The sequence below is a fragment of the Suncus etruscus genome, chromosome 7 (genome assembly GCF_024139225.1).
Source record: "Suncus etruscus isolate mSunEtr1 chromosome 7, mSunEtr1.pri.cur, whole genome shotgun sequence".
NCBI lineage: Eukaryota > Metazoa > Chordata > Mammalia > Eulipotyphla > Soricidae > Suncus > Suncus etruscus.
Window position 1 is genome coordinate 105,657,247 of NC_064854.1, and position 10,255 is coordinate 105,667,501.

Consider the following 10,255-nt stretch of genomic DNA (forward strand, 5'->3'; position numbering starts at 1 on the left):
TTTCAGTCTGGTTGACCTATCCAGTGTTGACAAAGCAGTGTTGAGGTCCCCCACAATTATTGTGTTGTTATTGATATTGTTTTTCATATTTGTCAACAGTTGTTTTAAATATTTTGCTGGCCCCTCATTTGGTGCATATATGTTTAGGAGAGTTATTTCTTCCTGCTCTACATACCCCTTGATTAATATAAAGTATCCATCTTTGTCCCTTACAACCTTCCTGAGTATAAAGTTTGCATTATCTGATATTAGTATGGCCACTCCAGCTTTTTTATGGGCGTTGTTTGCTTGGATAACTTTTCTCCAGCCTTTTATTTTGAGTCTATGTTTGTTCTGACTATTCAGGTGCGTTTCTTGTAGGCAGCAGAAGGTTGGATTGAGTTTTTTGATCCATTTAGCCACTCTGTGTCTCTTAACTGGTGCATTTAGTCCATTGACGTTGAGAGAAAGAATTGTCCTGGGATTTATTGCCATCTTTATATCGAAATTTGGTGTGTCTTTTGGTCAGTCTTGTCTTAGATTAGGTCTTTCAGTTTTTCTCTTAAGATTGGTTTTGAGTCTGTAAAGTTTCTGAGCTGTTTTTTGTCTGTGAAACCATGTATTCTTCCATCAAACCAGAAAGTGAGTTTTGCTGGGTACAGTATTCTAGGTGAAGCATTCATTTCATTCAGTCTTGTCACAATATCCCACCACTGCTTTCTGGCATTTAGTGTTTCTGGTGACAGGTCTGCTGTAAATCTCAAGGATGCTTGCTTGAATGTAATTTCCCCTATTGATCTTGCTGTTTTCAGAATTCTGTCTCTATCTGTGGGATTTGTCATTGTGACTAGGATGTGTCTTGGGGTGGTTTTTCTTGGGTCTCTTTTGGTTGGTACTCTTCGAGCATGCAGGATTTGATCACATATATTCTTTAGCTCTGGGAGTTTCTCTTTAATGATGTTCTTGACCGTTGATTCTTCCTGAAAATTTTCTTCCTGGGTCTCTGGGACTCCAATGATTCTTAAGTTGTTTCTGTTGATCTTATCATAGACCTCTATTTTCATCTGTTCCCATTTTTTGACTAATTTTTCCATTGTTTGTTCATTTGTTTTAAGTTTTTTTTCCAATCTCTCCTGTTGTATGGAATTGTTATGTATCTCATCTTCCACAGCACCAAGTCTATTCTCAGCTTCTGATACCCTGTCCCAGAGCTTATCCATTTTGTCATTCACTTCGTTTACTGATTTTTTTCAGGCTTGTTCATTGATATGTTATTTCAGTTTGGAGTTTTGTGATTTCTGTCTTCATATTTTCTTGATTCTTATTAGTGTTCTGTTCTATTCTATTCATGGTTTCTTTGAGTTCTTTGAGTATATTCCATATTGCTACTCTAAAGTCCTTATCTGAGAGATTGATTAGTTGGTTGGTCGTTAACTGGTCATCAGAATTGTCATCTTCATTCTCTATGTCTGATGCTGGCCTGCGTTGTTTCCCCAATGTCACACTTGTATTGTGGGTTTTTCTACGTGTTGTGGTGGTATTCATTGTTTATATGATGCAGGCAACACACTTCTCTGGCTCCGCCCTTTCTGGATGGGCCGACTTGCCTCCAATGTAGGGGAGTCCTCCATGGATGAAGCCTCACACAGGATCAAATCTTAGGCCCAAGCACGCAGCAGAGAAGACAGTCTGGAGAGAAATTCTTGCTTCTGTGATCCAGCACAGTTCTTAGTGTGGTTTTTTTCTTCTTGTGATGGTGTTCTTTTTTTAGAAAGAGCGCACAGCTGCGTAGCGAAGTGGAGCTAAGTGCCTTCTGGATCCTCTTTTCAGCCCACTCTCAGGAGTTTCACGCAACAGGATAGCAGAGAGACACACACAGGCAGCACTCACAGTTTTTCACAGTCAGGCGTAGTTTTCACTCACTCGCTGGGCAGCTTCAGAATGCTGTATTTTTGGAGTTCACTTCCCAGGACTCTGAGGACAGTCACTGGCTCGCTGGGTAGCTTCCGAATGTAGTTTCTTTGGGGTTCGCTTCCCAGGGCTCTGAGGAGAGCTTCCAGAGTTCAGGAAAGACAGAGAAGGGTAGGACAGGGCTCCCTTCCGGTGCTCAGTTTCCTCAGAAGAAGCACAGCTGGGTGGAGACTCTGCAGGTAGAGCAATCAGCACTCTGCCTGGAAACCCCCACATCCAGCCATTTCTTACTCACTCACTGGCTCTCTGGGTAGCTCCCAAATGTATTTTCTTTGGGGTTCGCTTCCCAGGGCTCTGAGGAGAGCTTCCAGAGTTCAGGAAAGACAGAGAAGAGTAGGACAGGGCTCCCTTCAGGTGCTCAGTTTCTGGTTCGCTGGGTAGCTTCCAAATGTAGTTTCTTTGGGGTTCGCTTCCCAGGGCTCTGAGGAGAGCTTCCTGCGTTCAGGAAAGACAGAGAAGGGTAGGACAGGGCTCCCTTCTGGTGCTCAGTTCCTCAGAAGAAGCACAGCCCGGTGGAGACTCTGCAGGTAGAGCAATCAGCACTCTGCCTGGAAATCGCCACATGCACCCATTTCCTTAATAATATTTCCAATCAAGATAGTGCTGCACTTCAGTAGAAAGTCCAGGAATCCATCTCTTCTGCCATCTGCTATTCAACAATGTACTCAAGGTCTTTGTTAATGCTTCTGATAAGAAGAAAAGAGATGAGCGTGATAGGGTAGAACAATACCACATATCCACAAATACATTCAGGAAAATAGAAATGTAATTTTGAAATTAAAATTACTTTGCTAACTTAAGAGAGGAATGCGAGAAATATGTGAATAAGAAAGGCTAAAAATATGGTCAGAATGGTGCTCTTAGGAGACCCCACAGAAGGAAGGAAGGAAGGAAGGAAGGAAGGAAGGAAGGAAGGAAGGAAGGAAGGAAGGGAGGGAGGGAGGGAGAAAGGAAGGAAGGAAGGAAGGAAGGAAGGAAGGAAGGAAGGAAGGAAGGAAAGGAGGGAGGGAGGTAGGGAGGAAGGGAGGAAAGAAGGAAGGAAGGAAGGAAGGAAGAAAGGAAGGGAGAAAGGGAGGGAGGAAGGAAGGAAGGGAGGGAGGAAAGAAGGAAGGAAGGAAGGAAGAAAGGAAGGGAGGAAGGAAGAAGGAAGGAAGGAAGAAGGAAGGAAGGAAGGAAGAAAGGAAGAAAGGAAGAAGGAAAGAAAGAAAGAAAGAAAGAAGAAAAAAGAAAGAAAAGAAAGAAAGAAAGAAAGAAAGAAAGAAAGAAAGAAAGAAAGAAAGAAAGAAAGAAAGAAAGAAAGAAAGAAAGAAAGAAAGAAAGAAAGAAAGAAGAAAAAAGAAGGGAGACTTAAATTAATATCACTTTGATTTCAATATCTGCTTTGCTTTGTCTCTGAGAAGATGACTGAATTGCTTTCTGACCCATTTCCCCTTGTATAAATTATATGAAAGAGTAAAAACAATGATTTTAAGAGCAATTTATCGAGACCATTTCCAACTGGTGTTCTTGTATTTTCCTATGGACTTTGTCCTACAGGTTGGTTCCCCTAGTCTTGTTGTAACCTCCATACTCCATTTTCACCCACTGTCCCTTGAAATATTCGGAGGTCTCAGAGGAAACCATCTGAGTCTCAGATGAGAAATGCTACTAGAGAGTGTTGGGTCATGGAAGACAAATAAAATGGAACTTGCCCAAGTACTCTGCCTGAGATTCAGCACTAGTATTTAATTACTCCTGAAGTGACCAGTGAGGAGAAGCAAACCAACACAGTATACTGTAAGAGTCCACTGCTGAGTAAGTGTCCAGTTCTCCCTCACAATGCTCTCTCAGACTTCTACCTAGCACAGAGGTGATATTGCATTAATCCATGCATATTTACAAGAACCTATCCATAGGTGCTCAATGAATATCTAAAAGAAAATTTACTACCTTACAAACACAACTAGATCCTACAAAAATATCACTAACACAATACATACCTGTTTTTGTTTTTGTTTTGTTTTGTTTTGTTTTTGGGTTTTGGGTCACACCCAGCAACACTCAGGGATTACTCTTGGCTCTATGCTCAGAAATCGTTCCTACACAAAAATACAATACAAAAACCCCTTCCTTACACCTATATTCATTGCAGCACTATATACCATAGCAAGACTCTGGAAACAACCAAGATGCCCTTCAACAGACGAATGGCTAAAGAAACTGTGGTACATATACACAATGGAATATTATGCAGCTGTCAGGAGAGATGAAGTCATGAAATTTTCCTATACATGGATGTACACGGAATCTATTATGCTGAGTGAAATAAGTCAGAGAGAGAGAAAAACGCAGAATGGTCTCACTCATCTATGAGTTTTAAGAAAAATGAAAGACATTCTTGCAATAATAATTTTCAGACACAAAAGAGAAAAGAGCTGGAAGTTCCAGCTCACCTCAGGAAGCTCACCACAAAGAGTGATGAGTTTTGTTAGAGAAATAACTACATTTTGAACTGTCCTAATATTGAGAATGTATGAAGGAAATGGAGAGCCTGTTTAGAGTACAGGCGGGGGTCGGGTGGGGAGGAGGGAGATTTGGGACATTGGTGATGGGAATGTTGCACTGGTGATGGGTGGTGTTCTTTACATGACTGAAACCCAAACACAATCATGTATGTAATTAAGGTGTTCAAATAAAAGAAAAGGGAAAAAAAACAAACAGAAATTGTTCCTAAAAGACTTCTGGGACCATATGGGATGCCGGGATTCGAACCACTGACCTTCTGCATGCAAGGCAAATGTCTTGCCTCCATGCTATCTCTTCGGCCCCTAACACATCTTTCTTTCCTTGAATTATTGTAACTTTACTTAATTTGATATATTTGCTGATTCAAAGTCTAATACACACAGACATATATGTTTTCAGGTGCCCAAAGTAAGATCTAAGGATTTGTAATTGGCTCCTGAGTTCAGATGCTTATTTTATTCTTATTTCCTAGATTGTTTTACTATACTATTTGGTTTACTTGCATTTTAATTACATTATTTACAATAATATTATAAATATCTATCTCAAAGTATCATTGCAAAAACTAATAAGAGTCCATGTAGACATGATTATACAATCTTGAGGCAGAACAAAAATATAGCAGATTGAGGTACAACTATAAAAATTTAGACAGTGTGTAAAATAAATATGGCAAGACAGTAATAGTTGTAGCGTTTTCACTTCTTTCGTAGATCTTGATCTAATTGAGTTTATTTTTTATTTTTCCTAAAGATATAAGTGGTAGTTTGGGTGTTTTTTTATATTTAAATGCTTCAACTAATTTTATTTATATTTTATTTATATTTCTTGTTATTCAAACAATGCTTGTTTAGATTTTGAAATTAGAATGTCTTTATTATATTAATATACAATATTATAAGTAAATACAGATACTTAGAATACAAATGTGTACTTAATTATTTAAAAGGGATTGCACTTCATTACTTGGAATAAAGCAATATATGTTTCAATTTATTACCATTTTTAGTTATAGAAAAGATATTTGGCACAGAACAGGCACTCATACTTGAATGAATGAGTAGAAGAATCATTCATTCTGCCTGAAGCTGTAAACTTTTTCCTGAAAGCACCTTGATGAATAAAATTTAACCAGAGGTTATATAACAAATTCAGGATGATCAACATTCTTTCAGGCACTTGTGCATGAAAGCCTCAGAGTCACCATCACCCAAAAATATGGCTCTCCCACTAGTCCAATGTCATTAATCGCTAATGTATTTTTCACACCATACATCCTACATTTAAGTTTCCATATTCTACATTAATTTTGAAACCAGCAAGCTGAATTCCTTTGAGACCCAAGGCATTAGAGCTCTTTCTTCAAATGCCAAAGGCACATTTGAAAAAAAAAAGAGGCATAATTTTTACCCACAAGATTTTATGTAACAATATTGCCAATTAGCCTTTTTACCATCCAAATAAATTGCCTACTAGTCATCACTTTAAAGGATTAATTGACCATGCAATTTCTGAGCAGCATAAAATTCTTCTGCCAAATGAAAACCTGGTTAAGGCCTCTCTGCGTACTATTCCTGGAGAGAAAACTCCTTATATTTTAAGTATATTGTATCATTTGAACACACCTTAAAAATTCTGCTTAAGTTTCTTTTTCTCTACAATTATCTTGAGTTTATTAGCTCTTTGTCAGCCAGAATTTATGGTTTTAGATTTTCACATAAAGAATGAAGTAAAAAATTATTTTTAAAACTTCTATGAGTTTTCATCTCCTTTTGTAGCTTGGAAAAATTAACCATAGAATAATCTCCCAGCTTTTTCACAGCTGTAGATAGAGTCAGAGTACTGACAAAGGGAAATGCTCAAAGTGCAAATAAAATCTGGAAAAGTGGGTAAGACAATGTCTATCATGAGAAATCTCCAAAGGAACTAACAGGTCCAAGTAGCATAACAGTGAAATATTTATCAAGGGTCTGATAACAAAGGATTAAGAAACGGTAAAGGCTATGAAAAATGCTCTAGTGTTGGAATCAAAAGAGAAGTTGGTATCTCTTAGCCTGCAGCAGTTAAAATGAGGTAACAGTTATTAGAACATGGGAAGGAAGACTGTAGAGACTTTTTTTTTTTTTAGGATCTGTGGTCTTTTGTCAAAGTAATAGTCATTCCAAAATAATCCCTTAAGGAAGTAGCCAAGGAAAGAAATTATTCTTAACTACCTCTCCCTTCAACTACCTCTCTCACCAGAAATTATTACTAGTTGGTATCAATAGAAGCCATAAACCATATTTTTAAATAACTCTCTATAAGTTGGACTCTTCAGAATGGAGAATGATAATGTAAACAAAATAAAAGATGAAAGCAGTTGAGTGGAGGTTTTAGAGTTGAAACATAAACAAGGGGGTTGGCGTGATAATACAAGTAGATGCTTACCTTGCACACACATAGTTAACCCAGGTTCAATCTCAGGAAACTATTTTGTCCCTGAAGCATCACCAGGTGGGATCCTTGTGTGCAGAGTTAGGAGTAATCCCTGAGCACTGCTATGTGTGGCCTCCAAAAATGAAAGTTTTTTAAAAAAAAAACCTATAAAGTATCCAGCTGAGATTAAATGCATCAAGAAAAGTAACCATTAAAAAGACAGATTCCAAATAGAGCTGAAGGCTTGTGACATGAAGCTTGCCACAAAGAGACATGAGTGTAATTAGAACACTAACAATGACAACTACCATTACAGTGATAGTGAGGGAGAGAGGCAGAATGCCTGTCTGAGCAGAGGGTTGAGGTGGGGGAGGAAAATGGGGAGACATTGGTGGTGGGACAATCACACTGGTGAAAGGTATTGTACATTCTATGGCTGAAATCCAAGGATGAAAAATTTTGTAAACACGGTAATTAAATAAAGAAATTTAATAACAACAACAAAAAAGACAGATTCCAGGGGCATAGCCCACACTTAATTAGAATTAGATCAGAATGATTTCAGACACAGGAAATCTTAGAAAACTGAACAGGTAAATATGGTTTAATTAAAAGACATCCCCAGATTCAGTATAAAGATATGTTTTGATTACTTTTTCTTTTATGAGGGAGTTGTTTTGGGGTCACACTGGGCTATGCTTAGATTTACTACTGGATATGTGATCAGGAATCATTACTGATGGACCCAGGCAATCAGGTATCAAACTTAGGTTGGCAGCTTGCAAGCCAAACATGCTACCTATTATAAAAATATTTCTGGCCTTACACATTTAAATGCTCTTTTCTTTCTTTTTTTTTTCTTTTTTCTTTATTTTGGTTTGGGGCCACACCTGGTGATGCTCAGGGGTTACTCCTGGCTCTGGGCTCAGAAATCGCTCCTGGCTTGTTGAGCCATATGAGACACGGGATTGAACAGCAGTCCGTCCTAGGTCAGCCATGTACAAGGCAAATGCTCTACCGCTGTGCCACTGCTCTGGGCCCAACACATTTCAATTTTCAACAGAACCCTTAGTCTATTGTTCAACCATGTGTTAGTACCTAATGGGTTATTTTATATTACAAATTGATAAATCTCTGGCAGAGTTACAAGTTAATGATGAATTCATTAAATAGATGAAGGGATCTACTTATCATTTGAAAGCTTTGCCTCTAAATGAACAGCAGTAAACTGTACATTTTCCCTTCATCAATAAAGCCAATGACTGCCAATTTGAATCAAGAACATAGCCCTAAACAATAGTAGAGCTGATAAGGTGCTTGCTTGCTTGCATGAAGCTGACTTGCGTGAAGCTGAGTTTGATTCCTATTTCCCTCTTTAAGAAGCACCACCAGGACTTAGCCCTGTTTTTGCATGTGATCCAAAAACAAAGAACAACATAGGAGATAGCATTTTCAACCAAGATGTTGTATTCAGATTTTGCTTTGTCACAAGCAACTGAATTTACCATATTTGCCGGAGTATAAGACTACCGGGCATATAAAACGACCCCCTAATTTTGCAGTTAAAACATAGGTTTAGGCCTACATTCGCTATATCAGACAGAACATTCCTGTGCTGCATATGTTCCTGTGCTCATGTACCACAGTAAGCCAATCACAACAAGCAAAGGTTCAGAGGTTATACTGTAATAGATTTCCTCTCTGACTCTGGCCAATCTGAGCAGGCTTTTGACAGTGTAGATTTGGGTCCAGAACATTGTCTAATTTGCATGCATAAAAAGCCTGCTTGGATTGGCTGAGTTAGAGAGGCCGTCCAAGCAGCCTTGCAGTGATTGGTACAGGATCCAGTTGGAAAATTCGTTTTGTGGCAATATTCAGACAATTTTCGTTTAGCAGTATATTGAAACATTTTTTGGGATATACTCGGTGTATAAGACGACCCCGATTTTCGGTTGACTTTTTTTTGTCTCAAAAGTCGTATAACGCCAGAAAATACGGTAAGCTTTTGTGCTTAAATTGTCACCCTTATCACTTAAAGATTATAAAGCTAAATCAAAAAAAGTCCATTTCACAATATGTGATTTAAATTAAAATTTTTGAGTTTTAATTGTTCAATTAAAAAGATTTTAAAAAGGAAGAAAACAGATAAAAGGAACCAGAAGCTAGTATAGATGTTTGCTTTGCATGCAGCTGCCCCTAGTTCAATGATCACAGCACAGCATATGGTCCCTAGAGTAGAGAACCTCCAGAAGTAATCCCTGAACACAAATCAAGGAGTAAATCCTGAATGCAGCCAGGTATGGCACAAAAAAATAAACAAAAATGTGTGAGCAGAAAGGGTAAAGAAAATTCATTCAAGTGTATAATCATACAAATAATATATAATAAATTACCTGCTAAGTTTGAAGCTTAATACTTCTTTGAAACCATAGTTCATTTCTTTGAACTTTGCACATATCTATTCTTGTTAAAGTTTTTGTAAGTAATATTATACCCATTGCACTAAAATGGGGAATCAAATTCCGGCAAGTATGCTGACAACCTCACAACAGAAGAAATTATCTCTCCGTTCATATTTCTCAAACCCTAAGAAATCTTCTGACCAGCTCTTAAGGTCCTGTTATCCAAAATAAAATATTTAGAGACCAAAGAGATAGTTCCGGTGGCACAAACTTGTAATCTTTACCCATTTCTACATTGTCCTAAAAACACCACCAGTTGTAATTTTGGAGACCTTTGACCACTGCTAATCTGTCTTCTCCAGGACCCATCCTTGGTTTATTTTACTTTGAGGCTATAACTACTTAGCTCAGGGTTTACTCCTATCTCTATGGCCAATAATTATTTCTGATGGGGTCAAAGGATCACTTATGGTGCCAGGATTGAACCAGGGCCAGTTGCCTATAAGAACAAAAGTCTTGTTTTTTTTATTTAATTAATAGTATGCAGTCTAAGAAGCTACATTGACTTTTTTGTCTAGGAAAATACATTGACTTTTTAGTCTAGGAAACTACATTGACTTTGTTTTCTATGTCTTAGAACTTGTAGAAAATGCATTATTTTAATTCACTTTCATCTAATATGGAGTTCTAGGGTCACCAGCAGCTTTTGCCTTCTAAGTATAGATCTTAGGAAAATATATACTGTAGAACATAAGGAGCATATTTCTACCATGTTTGAAAAGTATAATCTCAAACTTCACTTCAACCACCTCAACAACTTGAATGTGAAACTTGTTTTGACAATTGTTTCTGGTAACTCTGACTCACTTGGAAATTTAAGGTGTATTGTTTGTATCACTTCAATTATTCTAATAAAACTCAATACAGATATCATTCTCCTAGCAGCATTTCTAGTTGATGAAAACAATAAGTCTCTTAAAATT